Below are 22,821 nucleotides of genomic sequence, written 5' to 3'. Positions count from 1 at the left end.
TAATGAGTGATGGTTCTACATCTAGAACACAGGGGAAAAGTTAAGAGGTTCTGGAGGAGGGAGCAAAGAAGGTAAAAAAAACCCCGTATTCCTAACAATATTCCCAACATTGTTCCTAATGAAAACCTACACTACATGCATGCACTAAATATGTTATGTTATTTTATTTAATCTTCAAAACAATCCAGAAAAGTAGATATAAGTATGCCCAACTTTTAGATGAAAAAACTGAGTATGAAGAGATTACATTCATGTCTATGTCAAGATTTGAACCATATCTTCTGGTTTCTGTCTTAGTAAACTTGCTATTACACAGCACTGCTTATTTCAGGGTGATGCAAATGGCCTGTGGTCAATAGCCAAACTCCAGAAACTGCTTTCTTTATCCTGGATTGCAGGAGGAAGGGAGATAGGTCATAAAGACATATTTTAAATTTTGGAACAAATCTCCTTTTGTTAAAGTTTCTCTAGGAAAAGACAAGAGATTGTGGGAGGAAAGGAAGGCCTTTGTTCACTTCCTTTATGATTTATAACCCAACCTATTTTGGGAATCTTCCCCTTCAACTTAGACCAAAACAAATTGATCAATGGATAAGTAGAAAGATAGAGAAATAGACAATTTTAGAATCTTGCTGATAACTTCACCCTCTTTGTTTTTTGAGAAGGCGTTTCGCTCTGTCATCCAAGCTGGAGTGCAATGGTGCCATCTCGGCTCACCGAAACCTCTGCCTCCCGGGTTCAAGCGATTCTCCTGCGTCAGCCTCCCGAGTAGCTGGGATTACAGGCATGCACCACCACGCCCAGCTAATTTTGTAGTTTTAGTAGAGACAAGGGTTCTCCATGTTGGTCAGACTGTTCTTGAACTCCCAACCTCAGATGATCTGCCTGCCTCGGCCTCCCAAAGTGCTGGAATTATAGGCATGAGACATTGCGCCCAGCCTTCACCCTCTTCTTTAAAAATTCTATTTACCTTTTTACTTTACTGGATGTGAAGCCTATAATTACAGACATAATTTACTTTCCCTGTATGTAGCAGTGTGTGAAATGGTTTAAATCACAGTCTCAGGAATCAGCCTGCCTGGGTTCAGACTGCCCAGGCTGGCCTTGAACTCCTGAACTCAAGGGATCTGCCTGCTGCCTGGCCCTCTCTCAACTTCTGATCCAGCTTCTAAATTTCAGTTCTTACCTGATCAATTGTCACAAAAGGATAATAGTTTTCTCTCTTTCTCTCTCCCTTTCTTTCTTTCTTTCTTTCTTTCTTTCTTTCTTTCTTTCTTTCTTTCTTTCTTTCTCTCTCTCTCTCTCTCTCTCTCTCTCTCTCTCTCTCTCTCTCTCTCTCTCTCTCTCTCTCTCTCTCTCTTTCTTTCTTTCTTTCTTTCTTTCTTTCTTTCTTTCTTTCTTTCTTTCATTTTTTTGAGACAGAGTCTTGCTTTTTCACCCAGGCTGTAGTGCAGTGGCACGATCTCGGCTCACTGCAACTTCCGTCTCCTGGATTCAAGCAATTCTGCTGCCTCAGTCTCTAGAGTAACTGGGATTACAGGCGAGTACCACCACACCCGGCTAATTTTTGTATTTTTAGTAGAGACAGGGTTTCACCATGTTTGCCAGGCTGATCTCAAACTCCTGACCTCAAGTGATCCACATGCCTCCCAAAGTACTGGGATTACAGGCGTGAGCCACCATGTCCAGCTGGCCCCAGCTTTTTAAACTATCACATGGAGGTTGAAGTTCCAAAATGAATTTTGGAGGGACACATATATTAAAACATAGCAAAGCCCTTGGAAACTTCTTTGCCTGAGCTGCACCAATGAACATAGTTTTCTTCATGTCTGGTTTATGGACGAAGGATGAGAGTGGGCAGCAGGATATGCTGCCAGGGAGGTCCGATAGCAGGGTCCACATTAAGGGGGAAAGTCACGGTCTATATAGATTTTGGCAATAAGACAACAAGTGCAGTGAAAAAGGAAAAGTTGTCTAAATCCCCATGATGTTTCATGCTTGGCAGTGACTATACATCCCTGCATGCCAATGGGGCCGTTAGAGTGAGCCCTTTGCCTAATGTTATCTCCACCACTGTGTTTACCATCTTGTAGCCAGAGTTGGTATTAAATCATCATGACGTCCTTTCCAATACAGTTCTGGGTCCTCTAATTTTCTCCTAGTTTGAGTTGTAATAATAATAACAACTAATATTTGTTGCACTTAGTCTCTGCCAGGCAGTGTTCAAGGCACTTTACATATAATACCTCTCTTATTCCTCATGAAAAGAATTAGTAGAAAACTCCACTTTGTAGGTGAAGAAATGGAAACTCAAAAAGATTAAGGGATTTGCTCAAGGTCACTCAGCTATTAAGTGGTAGAGTGGGATTTGAGCACAACTTTTCCTGTCCCTGTCCTTCTTCTTGACCACCTAAACTGGCTCTCAGGAGGCCTCATTGAAGCTGGAAAGAGGTAGGGATTGGGAAAAATGGAATTGCAGACTCAGAAGCACCTCATAACATCAACCCCTCTTATTGCCCACTCCTGGAAAGCATTCCCTGGGTGTCATCCTTGACAACTATCACTTTGCTTCTCCTCAGACATTACAGGTGACCTGGAATGTGGTGCCACATGAGGCAACCTAGTCCATTTTTAGACAGCAGTGATTGTCACCCAGTTTTTCCATATTTTGAACAGAAATAATTTCTCTCCCTAACTTCACCTACTTGTCCTAGTTCTGTTTTCTGGAGCTCTACCAAATAAAACTATTTTTCTTCTGATGGATAAATTTAAGTATTTATAGATGCCAGGGAGTTTGGAACAGTTTCCTACTACACCCCAAGCTCCATTCCCTATTTGCAGGAGAAATGCAGGGCCTGGGCCAGTGATTTGCATTCATTTCTATGAGCAACTTATTATGGGTGCCTATTAACCCAGAAGGACACAATTGTGCATAGGAAAGTAGCTTTGGTTTAGGGTTCATTTGATTGGAACAGTAAGTACATCTCTGTGTGGTCTTCATAGTTTATTGTTATTATTATTATTATTATTACTATTATTTTGAGATGGGATTTCTCTCTTGTCACCCAGGCTGGAGTGCAATGGCATGATCTCAGCTCACTGCAACCTCTGCCTCCCGGGTTCAAGCGATTCTCCTGCCTCAGCCTCCTGAGAAGCTAGGATTACAGGTGCCTGCCCGTACGCCAGGCTAATTTTTGTATTTTTAGTGGAGATGGGGTTCGCCATGTTGTCCAGGCTAGTCTCAAACTCCTGACCTCAGGTGATCTACCCGCCTCGGCCTCCCAAAGTGCTGGGATTGCAGGAGAAAGTCACTGTGCCCAGCCCATAGTTTATTATTTAACTTCATTTTTTCAGGACATTGGCTTTGAGTATGGCCCTGTTAGGCCCTGGTGTTAAAATGTTAGACAAGTCATTTATGCCTTTTGTGCAAACGGAGGGCTAAAATGTAGCGGGGAAAAAAGTGAGGTAGTTTTGAGTGTCATGAGGGAAGGCCTTGAAAGAGCAAGGAGGTGCCTGGCATGGGCTCCCTGGGTGGAGGGCGAAGCGTTGGATACTTTCAAGGACCAGTAGGCTGGTGCCATCAAGGGAAATAACAAACTGGAATCAATTTGGCAATGATTTGTGGTACTTCTGGTTCAATTTGAAGAGGGATAAAAATTACAGAGTACATACAGATGAAATTATTTCTGTTAAATTAGGCATAATAGTTATGGAAGTTGTGAGTTGTTTATGTCATATTTGCATTCTTGATAAAAACTTCCAGGAGTCCCAGTTCTGTGTTTCAGCGAAACCCTTGCAATTTATGAAGACTATTTCATCTTTAGGATCTTGTTACCAGAACTGACTCTCTTTTTCTTGGGGAAAAATTGTGTCCTTCTGGGTTAATAGGCACCCATAATAAGTTGCTCATAGAAATGAATGCAAAGCACTGGCCCAGGCCCTGCATTTCTCCTGCAAATAGGGAATGGAGCTTGGGGTGTAGTAGTCGTCCAGGCTGGAGTGCAATGGCATGATCTCAGCTCACTGCAACCTCTGCCTCCTGGGTTCAAGCGATTCTCCTGCCTCAGCCTCCTGAGTATCTGGGATTTCAGGCATGTGCCTCCACGTCCAGCTAATTTTTGTATTTTTAGTAGAGACAGAGTTTCACCATGTTGGCCAGGCTGATCTTGAACCACTGATGACCTCATGTTCCACCTGCCTCGGCCTCCCAAAGTGCTGGGATTATAGACTTGAGCCACCAAGCCCGGCTTGAACTCTTGACCTTGTGATCCGCCTGCCTTGGCCTCCCAAAGTGCTGTACCCAGCCAGTGATCTGTTTTATAGGGTTAATTAATCATGAAAGTCAGCATGCTTAATGTATGACCTGACCTAAATCTTTGTCCTCAGTGGACATCATGCATTTACTCATTTCAAATCTCGTTAAAGGCTTATATCCTGAGTTTTATTTATGTATTCTATATTTTATTTGTGTGTGTGTATATACACACACATACACACATACACTTTTTGTTTTTTTTGAGACGGAGTCTCACTTTGTCACCCAGGCTGGAGTGCAGTGGTGCCATCTCCGTTCACTGCAAGCTCCACCTCCCACGTTCATGCCATTCTCTTGCCTCAGCCTCCTGAGTAGCTGGGGCTACAGGCACCTGCCACCACGTCTGGCTAATTTTTTTGCATTTTTAGTAGAGACGGGGTTTCACTGTGTTAGCCAGAATGGTCTCGATCTCCTGACCTTGTGATCCATGCACCTCGGCCTCCCAAAGTGCTGGGATTACAGGCGTGAGCCACCACGCCCAGCCTTATTTGTGTATATTTTAATGAACTCCTTAATGTCTTTAGTGACCAACTTTTTCATTTGGTTTGCATTTTTGTTTCACAGGGGCTTCAGTCATTAAAATAAAGGTGGTTTTTTCATTCAATTTATTTATTATACTTGTGAGTGGAACTCCAAATTTCAGAGGCTGGAATAACTCTCATTATCCTGGTAAGTTACCTGAATGCAGTAACTTGAGTTTGAACACACACTAGGAGACAGAGCTATTGCACTATGCAATACTGTATTAGCTTACTCCTAATACTGACTCCTAGTTCTCAGCCACAAACTCCATCTGCAAGATTAAATAGCTGGCATTTATTTACTGGTGCCCAACAGGGGGAAGGAATTGTGGCACAAGAAAAGTAGCATCAGCAGTCTTTGGGGGCTTAAAATTAATGGATTTTTTTCTATCATGCTGTGTTCCAAAATTAATCTGGTTTCTGCCTGCGATGAACTGACACAGATTGCTGTTTTATGGTTATTTAAGGTACAGAATTTACCCTCCACAATTAGGCTTTACCCTCCTCTTCCATATAAGATCGAACAAAATGATCCCCTATTTGTATCTTTGAAAGCTGTGAGCTGAGATGCCCATTACCCCCAGTATACTCACTCTTCTGCCCCACTGCTACTAGGTCATTTGGAATTGATAGACTTAAAAACCGTGTATCCAACACATTGTTATGCTTGCTGGGGGAAAGTGAATACCATTTAAGATACTCCTACATAACCAGTGCTACTACCACTGTACACAGTTCTTTTGGAATTCCGTTTCATTTTATCCATCATCTTATCTGATAACTCTCTCTTGCTAATTTTCCGAAAGTTTTCCAAGCTCAAACTTAGAACGTTTAGTCTATTAGCTCTTTATGGTAGAGGTGACAAAAAATGATTGGGGATGGAAGGGACCTTACGGTGAAACTGAAAAATCATTTCAGTCAAACATGGATTTTGTGCTTGTGTCTTCTTTCATAATAAGGAAGAGATTTCCACTCTACTGATGTGGGTTGGTATTAGTCTCCCAGGCATGACACTCTACTCTTTTATATTTGGATAACAGTTGAAGGCTGAAGACAATATAAGAGAAAGCAACTTTTTTTTTTGAGACTGAGTTTTGCTCTTGTCACCCAGGCTGGTGTGCAATGGCGGGATCTTGGTTCACTCCAACCTCTGCCTCCCACATTCAAGCGAGTCTCCTGTCTCAGCCTCCCAAGTAGCTAGGACTACAGGCGTCTGCCACCATGCCTGGCTAATTTTTGTATTTTTGGTAGAGACAGCGTTTCACCATGGTGGCCAGGTTGGTCTCAAACTCCTGACCTCAGGTGATCCACCCGTCTCAGCCTCCCAAAGTGCTGGGATTACAGGCATGAGCTACCATGTCTGGCTTAGGAGAGGGCAACTTAATCCTCCTCAGGGGACACAGGATACTTGCCCAAATCATCTTGGGAGTCATACATAATAAGTGTGACTGTTCCAATATGGGAACCTGTTATGGGCATGACATAAAAATTTTAGTTAAATAACATAATAAAAATAGAAAACCTGATCTGGTGGAAATGGGATCATAGCATGGAATCTTCAAAAGTTGTTCTATTATTTATTAAGCACTCTTACATAAGTTACTGCTTTTATTTCTCAAAACAATGCTATGAGTATAGTTATTATTATACCCATGTGTCAAGGCTCATACCCTTGCTTAGAATACCTTGCAATTAATCTTCGCCTCATGTCTATAGGTCTTTTCTGCCTTCAGATCAGAAGCTACTTAGAAGATAAAGCTTTATGTTTTAAATTTTTAGGTGTTCCCATGCAGTACCTATAACAATATGATGATGAAGCCATTCTGACTCAAAGACTCAGGGATTTGCCAAAGGTCCCACAACTGGTGAATTACAGACTCAGAGATTCAAACATGTGCCTAGGCTAATATTCTTTCTGTTACATCATAACCGGTTTCCTGAAATCCTTATAAATGCTTATAAACTTATTGCATTATCTCCTATATTTTATATATTACATTTTGTATGTCATGTATATTATACTGTAAGATTTTTATCAGATTCATATGTGTGGCAGCTTAGTAAGTTGACCTGAAGATGCTAGTGGTGCTCACTTACTTCTTATTCCCTGAGTGGACACTTTTTAAAGGAAGCAAAGCAATGTTTTGCACCCATAAGATCTTCCTATCAAGACAGGGAAATTAGGCATACAGACTTGGAGTACAGAAAAATTCCTAGTAATGAATATGTGGTTGATCTTTCAGACTGAAATTTTACATTAGAGAGGAGTTTTGTTATTATTATGCAACTATGACCAAAGTAAGATTCCCTCTGTCTTACAAACTTCCTCAAATTGGGAGTTTCAGGGAATTACCCTGCATTCTTTTCTAGGCTCTCAGACATTCTGTTGTAGGAAGCTAAGTGAAGGAATCCCTCAAATGTGAATAATTTTGCCTCTCATGTTCTTTCCCTAAACTGTGCAAAGAAAAACAATAGCAAAGATTTTCTAATCTTTTGGCTCTTAGTCCTCTCCTAAGTGAGAACTGAATCATTCTAAGTAGTATACAAAATTAATTATCGTTGCAAGAGTGTTGCCAAGCTTATAGATTCCCAGAGATTGAGGGTGGGGTGATTTTTGCCTTCCAACCATACTCATATTTTTTCATAAATATGTTTAAAAAGTACCCATGAGCTGTTTTTGTTTTCACTCCCATCATGTCCTCAATGTATGTCCCAAGGAAATTGACTTTACTGGGTCTTAATTTTCCTTAAAATAATGCACTTATTCATTTATTTTTTTGAGACACAGTCTCCCTCTGTCGCCCAGGCTGGAGTGCTGTGGCACAGTCTCAGCTCACTGCAACCTCTGCCTCCCCAGCTCAAGAGATCCTCCTGCCTCAGCCTCCTGAGTAGCTGGGACCACAGGTGCACCACCACAACCTGGCTAATTTTTTGTATTTTTGGTAGAGACTGGGTTTCACCATGTTGCTCAGGCTGATCTGGAACTTGTGAGCTCAAGTGATCCACCTGCCTTGGCCTCCCAAAGTGCTGGGATTTCAGGCGTGGGCCACCGCATCTGCAGCTAGTAATGCTGATCGATCTCACTCTCCACCAGTGTTGCAGATGTGATGCTGATACTAGAGAACATTGAATTTAAAGTCCATTTACCCTTATTTCCAAAGCATTCTTTTTGTGGTTCTTTGAAATAGCAGTCTCTTTTAATGTATTTAGGCCTTTTCTCACAGAGAGAGAGGAATAGAAGAGAGAGAAAGAGAAACGCTAGGGAGGAATTATCTGTCAATAATTACATATCATTTATTTATCTGTCAACAATAAACTTAAGAATTAAGAGCCATTGTCAACAAAATATTCTTTGAAAACAAAGTGAAATCACTTCTGAAAACATGCAAATTTATCATGATTTATGGTGCAAACTATTGACATTTGATTTATATCTAATAGCTCAAAAATACTTATCATGTATACATACTTGCTGATAAAGGTTTAGAATTTTGGGATACTATGAAAAATCATGATAATGAAATAATATTTAGTGCTGCAGGAATAAGAGTAGAGAATTTTCAATATGTGCTTCCCTCTCTGTCAATGCCTTATCCACAAAGGATATAATGTGGTGTCTTGGTTATGAGCCTGGATGCTGAGACAGCCTACTTGTTTTGTGTTCTAGTTTTGTTCCTCTTACTACCTGTGTGACTTTGGTCAACTCACTTAACTTCCCTTGCCTTGGTAAAATAGCGTTCCCATTAATATTTACCCCATAGGATTATTCTGATGATTTAACAATGTATGCAGAATAGTGTTTGATATAAAGTAATTGCCCAATAAATGCTAATTATTATCATTTTAAAATTTAACTTTAAGTTCTGGGATACATGTGCGTAATGCGCGGGTTTGTTACATAGGTATACATGTGCCACGGTTCTTTGCTGCACCTATCAACCTGTCATCTAGGTTTTAAGCCCTGCATGCATTAGATATTTGTCCTGATGCTCTCCCTGCCTTTGCCCCCAACCCTACAACAGGCCCTGGTGTGTGTTGTTCCCCTCCCTGTGTCCATATGTTTTCATTGTTCAGCTCCCACATATGAGTGAGAACATGCAGTGTTTGATTTTCTGTTCCTGTGTTAGTTTGCTGAGGGTGGTGGCTTCCAGCTTCATCCATGTCCTTATCTCATTCTTTTTTATGGCTGCGTAGTATTCCATGGTGTATATGTACCACATTTTCTTTATCCAGTCTATCACTGATGGGCATTTGGGTTGGTTCCACATCTTTGCTATTGCAAATTGTGCTGCGCATGTGTCTTCATAGTAGAATGACATATTCGTTTGGGTATATTAGCAGGATTGCTGGGTCAAATGGTATTTCTGGTTCTAGATCCTTGAGGAATCGTCACACTGTCTTCCACAATGGTTGAACTAATCTACATTCTCACCAACAATGTAACAGCATTCCTATTTCTCCACAGCCTCGCCAGCATCTATTGTTTCCTGACTTTTTAATAATTGCCGTTCTGACTGGCGTGAGATGGTATCTCATTGGGTTTTGATTTGCATTTCTCTAATGATCAGTGATGATGAGCTTTTTCTCATGTTTGTTGGCCGCATAAATGTCTTCTTTTCAGAAGGGTCTGTTCATATTCTTTGCCCACTTTTTGGTGGGGTTGTTTATTTTTTTCTTGTAAATTTGTTTAAGTTCATTGTAGATTCTGGATGTGAGACTTTTGTCAAATGGGTAGAAAACGCTAATTATTTTGTGTATTTTACAGAATTAGACAAAAGGGAACCATTTGGTCTCCAAAAAGTGAAAGAGTTTTACCTATTTGTTCACTGATATATACTCAGTGATTATAACAGTGCCTGGCATACAGTGGTTACTAATAAATATGTATTCAATGAAGGCCTATCTTAAAGACATTAGAAGAAAAGGACTCTAAATAATATGACCTACATCCCCTGTGCTATGGGTTGAATTGTGGCCCCTAAAAAGATATGTAGAAGTCCTAACCCCCAGTGCCTCAGAACGTGATCCTATTTGGAGACAGGGTCATTGCAGTACGTAAAGATAACACCATACTGGATTAGCATGGACCCTAATTCAATATAAATTGCATTCCTATAAGACAAGAGGAATTTGAACCCAGAGTCACACAAAAGAGAAGACAGAGGCAGAGACTGGAGTGATGGAGCTACAAGCCAAAGAATGCCAAGGATAGCTGGCAACCACCAGATGATAGGAAAAGTTTTTTTTTTTGAAACGGAGTTTCACTCTTGTTTCCCAGGCTGGAGTGCAATGGAGTGCAATGGCATGATCTTGGCTCACCGCAACCTCTGCCTCCCAGGTTCAAGCGATTCTCCTACCTCAGCCTCCCTAGTAGCTGGGATTACAGGCATGTGCTACCATGCCGTCTAATTTTTGTATTTTTAGTAGAGACGGGGTTATCTCCGTGTTGGTCAGGCTGGTCTCAAACTCCCGACCTCAGGTGATCTGCCCGCCTCGGCCTCCCAAAGTGCTGGGATTACAGGTGTGAGCCACCGTGCCTGGCCGGCTAGAAGTGATTTCTAAGAGAAGTCCTTTGAATGAAAAAGTCCACCTACAGTGGTCTAATGATGAGGATTCCTACTACTGCTTTCACTTTAAGTGTAGTAAAATATTCACTTCCCTTGTTTTCTGATCTTACTTTCCAGTAGCATCTTCATCTCTTTTCTCTCCACAAAACCATAGTATGTAATCACGATAAGATCGCTGCTGTGGCCCTACGTGTGACCTCTTTAGAAACTCAGAACCAAATGGCCATTTATAAACTTTAGGAGTAATTTAGGACAGTATGAGCAACTCCCTTTAGGGTACCATGTTGATAAGTAAAAATTCCATTACATCCCTGGTCCTGGTCATTTTTTTTTCATCTTAAAGTTACAACTGGCTACTTTCTTTGAAGTTTAGAAGTACATTTTTAATTTTAAAAGTAATGTATGTGTATCATAAAAAAACTAGAAAATTTAGAAAATATTAGAAAATAGAGAGAAAATCACCCATAATTTAATTATTCATGGTGAATTTTTTCCCATTTTTTTTTCTATTTTTTTATAGAAAACCTCTTCTAGTTCTCTTTTATCTCAAGCAAGTTTTTTGGAGTATTATTGATTTTTTTTTTTTTCTCCGTGACAGGGTCTTGGTCTGTCGTTCAGGCTGGAGTGCAGTGGTGCAATCTCAGCTCACTGCAACCTCAGCCTCCTGGATTCAAGCAATTCTCGTGCCTCGGTCAACCAAGTAGCTGGGATTACTGGTGTGCACCACCACTCCTGGCTAATTTTTGTATTTTTAGTAGAGACGGGGTCTTGCCATGTTGCCCAGACTGGTCTTGAACTCCTGAGCTCAGGTAATCTGCCCACCTTGGCCTCCCAAAGTGCTGGGATTACAAGTGTGAGCCACCTTGGAGTACTGTTGAATCTGTTGGCCTTTCTACAGAAACCCAGATATAATCCGTTTCTATTTGTAATACCTGGCTTTGTTTCAGTGGTGCTATTTTTTCTATGCCCCATCTCCCTCTTCATCCTCAACCCTGAAATTTCTGATACAGGCTGAGAACACTAGAGTCTGGAATAAATGACCATCTTCAGGAGTGCCAGACATTGCTTCTAAGTGAAAAACGTTTCCTTCCATCATACATTTACTTTACTAGATCTCTGAAGAAGCCCAGTGGTAGTTATAATTACTAGGCTGCTAGTAACCAGCAATAACTTTCAGATATTTTTTTCTCCTGTAACATTCTTCCTGTAAGTACTACGCACAGATTACCTAACGTGGCGGTAGATCATAACATTTTAATTTTTAAACTCAGTGACAGAATTGTCAAGTTGCTAATGAACCAAAGTTTTGTGTCAATTTGGCCTGGGATTAAGCTCCAGTTTCTCACACTTACCAGCTGCGTGGTCTTACAGAGGGCACTTTATCTCTCCAAGATATAGTCTGGTTTTTAAAAAATGGAGATAATAATGGGATTCCATCAATCATGGTGCATGTTGTGAGGGTTAAGTGAGATGATGGTACAGAGGTTATGAGCACAGACTCTGGACCCAGTCTGCCTGGGTTCATAGTCCCACCCCTGCTACTTACTGGCAGTGTAATCTTGGGCAGGTTTCTAGACCTCCCTGAGTTTCTGGTTGCTATGTTAAATGCGGATAATGACAGTTCCTATTTTGTAAAGTTGCTGTGAGAATTAAGTAAGTTAATGCATGTAATACATGTAAAACACTCACAATAAGGACTAGCTCATGGTAAGTGCTCAGCCGATGCTAGTTGTTGTTTTATTTTATTATTTTTATTGGCATTTTTAAAGCCTGGCCCATAGTAAGCTCTTGGCAGATTGTTTGTTGTTATGACTTGTCTGGACTTGTCAATGTCCTCTGTCCTTTTTTTTTTTTTATTTGATGGCTACCTTATTAGGATAGATAAATAGGGCCTGGCCTTAAAGTAAACACTGGAAACCTTTGAAATTTGCAAGTTGAGAAGAGTAGTTGTTATCAACAACTCTTCACAAGATCAAATGGATTTTTTCTTTTTGCCACTTACTCTCCATCAGCTAGAAAAAGAAAGGCACACTCTTTCCATTGTCCATGCATATTTCTCCAGGACAGAACCACTTCCTGGAGAAGGAGGACAAGAGCCTGAACACCTGGACTGAAAAAGATACTTAACCTCATTATTTCTACTTCAATAGAAATACAACATTTATCCTTATTTTTTTTTTCCTTCTAAGAAAAAGAAGAGCTCAGAATTTTCAGCAATTCCAGTTTGAGAAATTTTTTTTCTAAAGAAAACAGAAAATATTTGCTGCTTGACTCTCCATCTTATGCATATAAGATATTTACTATAAAACTATATTACTTGCTGAGGAACACATTTAACTCAGAACCCTGCATGTTGAAAAAACTGGGGACATATGATGATAACAGAAGTAATCATTTTGGGGCAAGTAATTCGGGTGTTCTATTTTTCATTTTTTTGTTGTTGTAGACTTTTTTTTGTTTTTGAGACAGAGTCTCACTCTGTCTGTCACCCAGGCTGGTGTGCAGTGGCACAATTTTGGCTCACTGCAACCTCTGCCTCCTGGATTCAAGTGATTCTCATGCCTCAGCCCCCCCAGGTAGCTGGGACTACAGGTGTGGGCCACCACACTCAGCTAATTTTTAAAAAATATTTTTAGTAGAGATGGGGTTTCACCATGTTGGCCATGCTGGTCTCAAACTCCTGACCTCAGGTGATTCGCCAGCCTCGGCTTCCCAAAGTGCTGGAATTACAGGCGTGAGCCACCGCGCCTGGCCTTTTGCTGAGGTTTGATAAGATATTGGTATTTAACAGAAGGAACAAGAATATGGTAGATGATCATTGTTCATGTCATTCATTTGTATCTATACTGTACATCATGCACTGCATACAAAAATGCCATAACTACAAGTAGTTGATCTGAAGACTGTTAGCCCAGTTAGTACAGAGTAGGTCTTTTTCTCTGAAGTAATGTCAAAAGGATTTCACTGTATTTCATTTCAGAAATAGAATTTGTGATGGATTAGACAAGTGCTGGACTGGAGATTTTATTTTTAATAACTTTTATTCAATTTCTACCATATGCCAGCTGCTTTCACAAATGCCATTTTGCCACATAATCTATGAAAACAGAATTAGTTATGCAAATTAATAATATGAAAAGAAGTGTAGGGAACATATTAAGTTTCTACCAGGGGGCATATTACTCCTATATGATTTAAAATAAATGCGTATTTCCTTACATATTATTAAAATTCAGAATTTAGTATTTCAGATTTGTCTACCTCCATGAGACTGGACTTTAACATGTAATCATTGGAGGTAATTTCTTATGGTAATATACATCTAGAAAAATGTGTTCCAAGCACAGGTCGAGCCCCAGTTTTACCACGTACTAACCAAGCCTCAGTGTCCTATTTATCAGACTAGAATAATAATATCTACCATCAGAGTTATTTTCAGGATTATGGTACATAATATATGCAAAAACCAACCTGTAAGGTGATATGCAAGTATTAGGTATCATAAATAATCAAATATTTAAAATATTATCAGCTTGAACTAACTGCTTGAATCAAATACTTTTTATCTACCCTGGACCTCAGTTACAGATTGAATGTGCACCAAGTGCATTTCACTGAATATGGGGGTTCTCATTCACATTCAATATCTCTTTTTGGGCAAGACTATTAATGAGAAGAACTATGCATATAGATATTTAAGTTAATACTAACATAGGAAATGACACTTGGTAATAATACATAGTAAGAGAAAAAAGAAATAATAAGATATTACAAGGACTTGTTCTAAATCTATTTTGGCTCAGTACTCCCACACCTTAAAATGTTACTTTTCCCATTCTTTTTTTTTTTTTTTTTTTTTTTTTGAGACAGAATTTTTGCTCTTGTTCCCCAGGCTGGAGTGCAGTGGCGTGGTCTTGGCTCACCGCAACCTCCACCTCCTGGGTTCAAGTGATTCTGCTGCCTCAGCCTCCTGAGTAGCTGGGACTACAGGCATGCGCCACCAGGCCTGGCTAATTTTGTATTTTTAGTAGAGACGGGGTCTCTCCATGTTGGTCAGGCTGGTCGTGAACTTCTGACCTCAGGTGATCCGCCCGCCTTGGCTTCCCAAAGTGCTGGGATTATAGGTGTGAGCCACTGCGCCCGTCCGATTTTTTCTCATTCTTTTCTTCATAATTTGGAAACACCATGCAGGCCATCCCTACACCAGGATGGCATGGCTGAGGGAAGCAGGGAGGGCTATGGAATTCTAGTTACACTCCACTGTCATAAATCAGACATCTGCTATGAGAAGCAGTGAAGCAGACTGGCTCAGCTCATGGAATCAGACTGTGCCTCACTAACCTTGGGCAAATTATCCTGTCCCAGACTTGAATTATTCACCTGTAAAATGGAAATGATGTAGCACCTTCTTCTGAAGGTAAGAATTACATGACAAGTAAAGCGACACTTTTCAAACTTTGATATGTACCCAAATCACCTGGGGATCCCATTAAAATTCAGATTCTGATCCAGTAAGTGTGGGAGGGGCTTGAGAATTGACATATCTACAAGCTGGCATGAAAAACCACCACTGCCACCATCAAAACCCAGTGGGCCTAATACCCCACTTTCCCAGTCTCAGATGTTGGAGAAGGAAGGGTTTTCTCCTGTGTAGGCTACAGGAGAAATCCACAGATGCTCAAGTGGCTTCCAGGCATATTACATGGCTTCCATTTTTTTGAAATATTAAAATATATTTTTCTATTTTTTTTTTTGAGACAGGGTCTTGCTCTGTCACCCAGGCTGAAGTGCAGTGGCGCAAACTTGGCTCGCTGCAACCTCCTCCTCCCGGGTTCAAGAGATTCTTGTGCCTTAGTCAACTGAGTAGCTGGGATCACAGGCATGTGCCACCATGCACAGCTAATTTGTGTATTTTTAGTAGATACAGGGTTCTACCATGTTGGCCAGGCTGGTCTTGAACTCCTGACCTTAAGTGATCTGCCTATCTTGGCCTCCCAACGTGCTGGGATTACAGGCATGAGCCACCGCACCTGGCCTGATATTTTTCTAATTATATTTGTAAAGAAGAAGCAAGCAATCCACAGTGGTATAAAAAATAATGTAAATATCACCCTCCCAATTTCATTGCTGAGGAAGCAATAACTGAAATATATGTATATATATATATTCAGTTTATAGCTTTCTATTGTTGTATAAGAAATTATCAAAAGTCCACCGACTCAGTTGGGTCCTCTGCTTAGAGTCTCACAGGGCTGAAATCAAGGTGTTAGCCAGGCTCTTATTTGGAGGCTCTGGGGAAGAATCTACCTCCTGCCTCTTTGAGGTTGTTAATTATTTTGTGGTTATAGGCTGAATATTCTTGTTGGCTGGGGTCACTGTCAGCTCTTCAGATCAGATCCTTTCCATGTGGTCCCTTCCATCCCTCCATTTTCAAGTCAGTAAGGCACATTGGGTCCTTTTTGCGCTTTGAATTTCTGATATTCCCTTTTGCTCTGAAGTCTGCTACGAAGGGCTCATGGGTTTAGGTCAGGCTCACCTGATAATCTCCCTTGTGATGAACTCAAAGTCAACTGGTTAGCAATCTTAATTACATTGTAAAATCCATTTTCTAGTAATGTAACATAATTACAAGTATAACAGAGAACAGAGATCATGGGGCCATCTTAGAATTCTGCCTTCCACATTTAAAATATGAAATTATGCAACACTTATTCTTCTGAAAGCTTTACTTCTCTTCCATGCTGTGCAGATGTTTCTCATTAAATATACATAAAACCTTTTAAATTGCCTTTTTAGTGCTGAATCATATTCTTTTGTAAAGGTCTATCATAACAATCTCTCTACTGATGTCTGTTTAAATTGTTTCCATTTTTAAATTATAAACATTGCTGTCATATCAAGACTGCTGCTCTACCTTGACTAATTATCTCTTTAAGATAAATGCTAGTTGAGGAATTGCTGATCAAAGGGTATACACATTTAAAATATTGGTATACATTTCCAATCTCCCCCCAGAAAAGTTGCATCAACTTACATTCCTGTTAACAGTTTATTAACACTTTGGGAGGCTGAGGCAAGTGGATGACCTGAGGTCAGGAGTTCGAGACCAGCCTGGCCAACATGGTGAAATCCCGTCTCTACTATAAATACAAAAGACATTAGCCAGGCATGGTGGTGGGTGCCTATAGTCCCAGCTACTCTGGAGGCTGAGGCAGGAGAATCACTTGAATCCGGGAGGCAGAGGTTGCAGTGAGCCGAGATCGCACCATTGTACTCTAGCCTGGGCAAAAAGAGCGAAACCCCATCTCAAAAAACAAAACAAAACAAAACAACAACAACAATAACAACAACAACAACAAACCAGTTTTTTAAGAGTGCATGTTTCCCTACATATACTCTTGCCAGCACTGGATTCTAACAATTCTTTTAATCTTCGCTAACATAGAGATGAGGCATATCCTATTCTCTACTTACTATTTCTCGATTATTTATGGGATTTGACATCTTTCTCTGCTTTTGTTATCCACAAATGTTGCTTCATTTGAGAACTGTCGGTCATTTTCTCTGTCAGGGTTCTTAGTTACAAGCAACAAAGCCAACTACAGTTAACCTAGGCAGAAACAGATTTTGCTGGAAGGATATGGGAGAGCTTAGAGAATCAATGAGAAAGTTGGAGAACCAGGCTTGGTAAAGGAGGGCGAGGCAGTGGGAAATGCAGTACATGTACTACCGGTAACAAGACAGGACAGTTAATACGTTGTCATTGGCATCCTGTCTACAACCAACCACTGCTGTCTTGGAACTCTCAACACTACTGTAAATAAATTCTCACTTGCTCCGCTGTCTTTTCATCATTCCTCAAGACTCAGAGTCCCAGGTGGAGGCATGTGACTGACTGAGTCCATGTCAGATGTCTGACGGGGTAGTCAATGGATAAGTGTGGGATTCTCTGGCCCCTTTGGCTTCTGTAGTAGAAAATGTGGTCTTACTTTCTACCAATACTTGCCTGCATTAGATGACCATTCATATGCTGGGTAGCCCACCCTCAAAAAGACAAATATCATTTCTTCATTTTTTCTATTGCAATGTTTTTTTCTTATTTATTAGATATTTTTAATATTGGAGATATTAATACTCTGCAACATGTATTGCATATATCTTTCCTTTTACGTTTTCTTTTTCAATCTTATTTATATCCTGGATATTTTTGTGGCAAAGAAGTCTTTTAAGAAAAGTGACCCCAACCAGTTCTTTCCTGTAGAATCCAGTAATTCACATAGCATTGTTTCTTAATCAAACAAACCCTGCTGTCCTAGCTACAGTCGATTTAACCGAGGAGTCTGTTTATGGAGAAAGGTGGTTTGTTACAGCAAGATCTTTGCTTTTGCTTTTCTTTGTTTTCTACATATCAGGTTACAGCATACTGAATGATAGAAAATTCACCCAAGTTCTTTCTTCTGGAAGTTAAAGATGTTAGCCAAACAGAAGAATATGGGTCATTCAAGCTTGAGTTGCAGTCTTGAGTGTTGAGTTATTCCTCTGAAGCTCCTAGAAGCCTGCAGCCCAACACTGGAACACCTAAGACCCTGAGGAGGAGTGTGGTTGATGAGGAATTTCTTATTTGAGCTCACATTCTTTTTTCTTTTCTTTTTTTTTTTTTGAGATGGAGTCTTGCTCTGTTACCCAGGCTGGAATGCAATGGCACAATCTTGGCTCACTGCAACCTCCGCCTCAGGGTTTAAGTGATTCTCTTGCCTCAGCCTCCCAAGTAGCTGGAATTACAGGTGTGAGACACCACTGGCTAGTTTTTGTATTTTTAGTAGAGACAGGATTTTGCCATGTTGGCCAGACTGGTCTCGAACTCTTGACCTCCGGAGATCAGCCTGCCTGGGTCTCCCAAAGTGCTGGGATTGTAGGCGTAAGCCACAGCGCCTGACCTAAAACTAACATTTTACTTTTTTTTTTTTTTAAGCTAGAACAAATGTTTGAATAAATCACCTGCATTAAATAATATTTAAAATATGGTATCTTCAGCACATTATAAATATGAAATGTCCCCTCCCCAAACCCATTTGCTTCAGTGCACAGAGTCTCCCAGGCAAGGTTTTCCATCACTCAGCCAGTGGAATGGATGGCGGGCGCCAGATGTTACACAAAGCATTTATTTCTCCCAGAAGGCTGAGAGCCAGGAGAATTCATCTCCTGCTGGGACCTCTGCCCCAAGCTTCTGGGGAAATAGTGAATTGGGCTCAACAGGCAAAGTAGCTACCTGATCCACTAATCAGATTCAAAACATGAAAATGCACTGGAGAGTATATCCCTTCCTGTTCTTCTCCATGGTAGAGAGACCTAAAGATAATTAATAAAAACAGCTGTCCCTTCAAACTCACAGGAGGTTTTCAAAAACAAGTATAAGCAAAAAATAAAGAGATAAAAGGAAAGTAAATCAAACCCCCAATACTCCTGAAAGTAAAACAGTATCATGGTAACTGATGTCTGGAAGAAGCTGAAGCAGAAAAGACTGACAAAGTTCCAAGTGGCCGGCCACAAAAGTGCCTTAAGGAATCCACGACAGTGCTCTCCATTTCCAAAGCTGAGTAGCTATTCCCAGTAAGTTAACATTTTTCTATTAAGAAGAAAACAAAACAAAACAAAAATAAAACCCACTCCAGAAAAAGGGTCAAGAGAAGAGCACTGCAGAAAGTCAAGCAGCTGAGCATTGGCAGATCATGAAGAGCCCGGGCTGAAGCTGGCCCAGGTAGATCCTCATCTTGATGCTGTCACTTGTCTTCCTCACCCAGATCTCACTGGCTCTTACAGAACTGATGATCACGCAGCTCAGTTTCTGGTTGTCCTTTGATTCCAGATAGATGGCCTGGCTCTTGTGGTACCATCTTTTGTCATAGCACAGTTTGCCATCTTCTATCAGAGCTTCAAACCTCTGGGCTGGAGGATTCCACGGGTGTCACAGGCAGGTGCTCAGGAGAGGATGGAGATGCTGGTCTTTTGGGTGACTTAAGCTTATTTAATGTTCTCAGATCCTCCATAATCTGTTCATCTGTTAACAAATAGTTTAGCTGGTCTGGAGCAGGTTTCCTCCTCTTGTTTGGGATGGGGACGGAATCATTTGGTCGCCTCTGCAACTTTCTGGTCATGATAGGTTTCACCTCCATAGAATCTCCAGTCAGTTCATTGTCAGCTTTTCGTTTTCGATCATTTTCTTCTTTTCTTCTAGCTCAGCAATCAGGTTCTCTTTCAGCTCAACCTTCTAGTCTTTAAATTCTTTCACTGCTGCCTTCTTTTCTTTAATGTAATTTTGTTCCGCTTGTTCAGTTTCCAGCTGGAGGAAGAGTTCTGCATTCCGTATCCTCTCTTTGTACCGCTGATCTAGTTTTTTCACTCTTTTCTGATATTCCTGTAAAGTACCTTCTTGTAGTTGTTGCAACTGCCTCTTGAGAGAAGCCAGTTTGTCCTGATACATCTGTTCCTTCATTTCTACATAGTCTTCTTCATCATGCTTTGCCAGGTCAGTTTCACTAGCATCCTCAGTGTCTTCCTCCGACTCGCGGCCCGGACAGCTGCGCTGGTCATCCTCGGCGCTCTCCAGCTCTTTGTCCTCCGGGTAGTATTCGGGGTCTGGCGGCACTCCAGCCTGGGCTGGGGCCGGGGCCAGCAGCCCCGCGGCACTCATGTCGTCTCTGACCGCAGTTGAGCGTGGCCCAGGGACACCGCGGTCACCCGCGCTCGGTACTCGCTGTCTGCCTAGCAGCGTCCAACGGAGCCCCCAACTCGAGGAGCGGGAGTCACAGCGAACCCTTCCCGGTCTCCACCGAGCTCCGCCCCCCCAACATTTTACTTTTTAATTTATTTTTATTTTTTTGGAGATAAGAGTCTCACTCTGTAACCCAGGCTGGAGTGCAGTGGCATGACCTCCGCTCACTGCAACCTCTGCTTCCCGAGTTCAAGTGATTTTCATTCCTCAGCCTCTTGAGTAGCTGGTACTACATGTGCCACCATGTCTGGCTAAGTTTTTGTATTTTTAGTAGAGATGGGGTTTTACTATTTTGGCCAGGCTGGACTCGAACTCTTGAGGTCAGGCAATCCACCCATCTTGACCTCCCAAAGTGCTGGGATTAGAGGTGTGAGCCACTGCGCCGAGCAGATAACTTTTTTTTTTTTTTTGAGAGGGAGTCTCACTCTGTTGCCTATGCTGGAGTGCAATGGCGAGATCTCCTGAGCCGACATTCTTATGTAACTTTGCAATAAACCTGCATGATAGAAGTGATTTGTGAGTGTGGCTTTTCCCCCCTAGTGTAGTTAAGAGCTTTCAGCATTATAAACCTCTTACTGCTTAAACAATTTAATAGAAATCATGTTGTAACATGGGTAATTCTTTCAAGTGTTTGCTATTACAGATATTCCTTGATAGCCAGTTTTAGAATTTGTTAGACATTGCGTTTGTCAAAAAAAGTTCTTCCTTAATGCTTACCCTAACATGCTCTTGCTTAACTAGCTCCCTCTTGTACCAAGGAATACTATTTTTTGCTAGAGTGACCCACAATCCTTCTTCTTGACCAGACTCCCTTAGATGGGGTTAAAGTTCTTCCTTTTCCAGAAAGACTCAGTATGAGTATTTGCAAAGCTCTGAAGAGATGTAGTTGAACCTCATATATACCTTAGATCAAGAAGTGGGTATGTTGCCAAAAGAAATTGATTTCCATATAAAGCCAGGAAGACAGGCTGGGCTCATAAAGATAACCAGAACATGTTTCCAAAAGACTCAGTGGGCAAAGAAATCCTTATTTCCAAATCAATACTTTCCAAAGCTCACAGAGAAAAATAAATAATGTTTTCAGGGTAACATGGTTTTCTAAATGTACTACTTACAATTGAGGCCTGTAAGCAGTCCCCGGTAGTGCTTCACGAAATTCCTTTTGTATGTTCTCACCAGCTTTATTCTAAACGCCTAGTGCACAGTAATCCTTTCTTCTCTAGTTTTGTCAAGAGAGACACATGGGTAGAAAATTCCCTCTTTGACATTTTTTTCTACATTGGAAAGATCCACTTCTCAATAGTGGGTGAACAATTTGAATGGACCATTTTCCCACCCCAACCCAGTGGGTTGATCTCTAAAATACTAAGCTACAATTCCCTGTTGGGCACTCTATTGAAAAAATATGCAGAAAAAAGCCATCCATGTGTACCAAATAGACAAATTGAAAGTATATATCCTCATCTAGGCTAAAATTTGATTGGCCTTTTTAGTAGATTGTTAGTGAAGACAGAGACTCTTGGAGGTAGCATATGTGAATGTAAGTGTGTGTACCTGTGCATGTGTGTAATATTTTCCATGCTATGCATTAATTTTGACTAATGATTTCTTGGAGTTGCTATAATTCCTTTCTCCTACTCATGGAAAATAATTGGACTCTTTGTTCATTTGACTATTTACTCTCAGAAAATGAGTCAGGGAGGGGTAGAGAAGTAACTCAGAAGGAATTTACAAAAGTGGGCAGAAGAAATTTAATTTTAGCTTTGAAAATTTTAGCTTTGAAATTTAGCAGAACTCAACCCGCACTGCACGTCACAAGTTAAGAGGAGCGACTCTTGCCCCAGGTACAAGTGTGTTCCCTACAGGGGAAGCCATGTTGGGGATGTAATGAGCTAGAAGAAGTCGCACATAGATGACAACAGGAAACAGCATATTTGATGAGTCTTTGGCTGGACTTTTCTGCAATCAGGTGAAGACAAAATGATTCTCTAAGAACCAAGTATGGTATCACTCAAGCTTTGCTATCTTGTCTTCTTTGCCTGTTTTCAGTACTTATTTTAACGTACATTTCCTATAAAATTGTCCGTCTACATGATTCTAGTTTTAGCATTTTATATTCTCCTACTTGCTTATGCCTCTGCCCCAGCTCAGTCATTCCTTCTAATAGTGCCCTTATTATTCCCTCTTCCCCTGCTTCTTTTCCTACCTTGTTTCTCTCTCTCCACGTCTTTCAAACAGGTCTAATCCTAAGCAAACTTGTGAAATTTCAACCTCTCAGCCCTTTAGACCTGAATTTTCTCCTCTCTTCAATGGTTTCATTTTTCTTTTCTTCCTTCCTTCCTTCCTTTCTCTCTCTCTTTCTTTTTTTTTTTTTTTTTTTTTGTTGTTGTTGTTGTTGTTGTTGTTTTTTTTTTGAGGCGGAGTCTCGCTCTGTCGCCCGGACTGGAGTGCGGTGGCCGGATCTCAGCTCACTGCAAGCTCCGCCTCCCGGGTTTACGCCATTCTCCTGCCTCAGCCTCCCGAGTAGCTGGGACTACAGGCGCCCGCCACCTCGCCCGGCTAGTTTTTTTTGTATTTTTAGTAGAGACGGGGTTTCACCGTGTTAGCCAGGATGGTCTCGATCTCCTGACCTCGTGATCCGCCCGT

General features: G+C 41.0%; 1 pseudogene; it reads right to left on the bottom strand.

Annotated features, from left to right (window-relative positions):
- Window positions 1-19,107: 19,107 nt before the first annotated feature.
- Window positions 19,108-20,094, bottom strand: LOC108521747 (sin3 histone deacetylase corepressor complex component SDS3 pseudogene; annotated as a pseudogene).
- Window positions 20,095-22,821: the final 2,727 nt, after the last annotated feature.

Source organism: Rhinopithecus bieti, unplaced genomic scaffold, assembly GCF_001698545.2.
Source record: "Rhinopithecus bieti isolate Rb0 unplaced genomic scaffold, ASM169854v2 scaffold_62324, whole genome shotgun sequence".
In the NCBI taxonomy this organism is placed as follows: Eukaryota; Metazoa; Chordata; class Mammalia; order Primates; family Cercopithecidae; genus Rhinopithecus; species Rhinopithecus bieti.
Note: the sequence above shows the minus strand (reverse complement) of the source record. Positions and strands in the feature narration are given on the sequence as shown.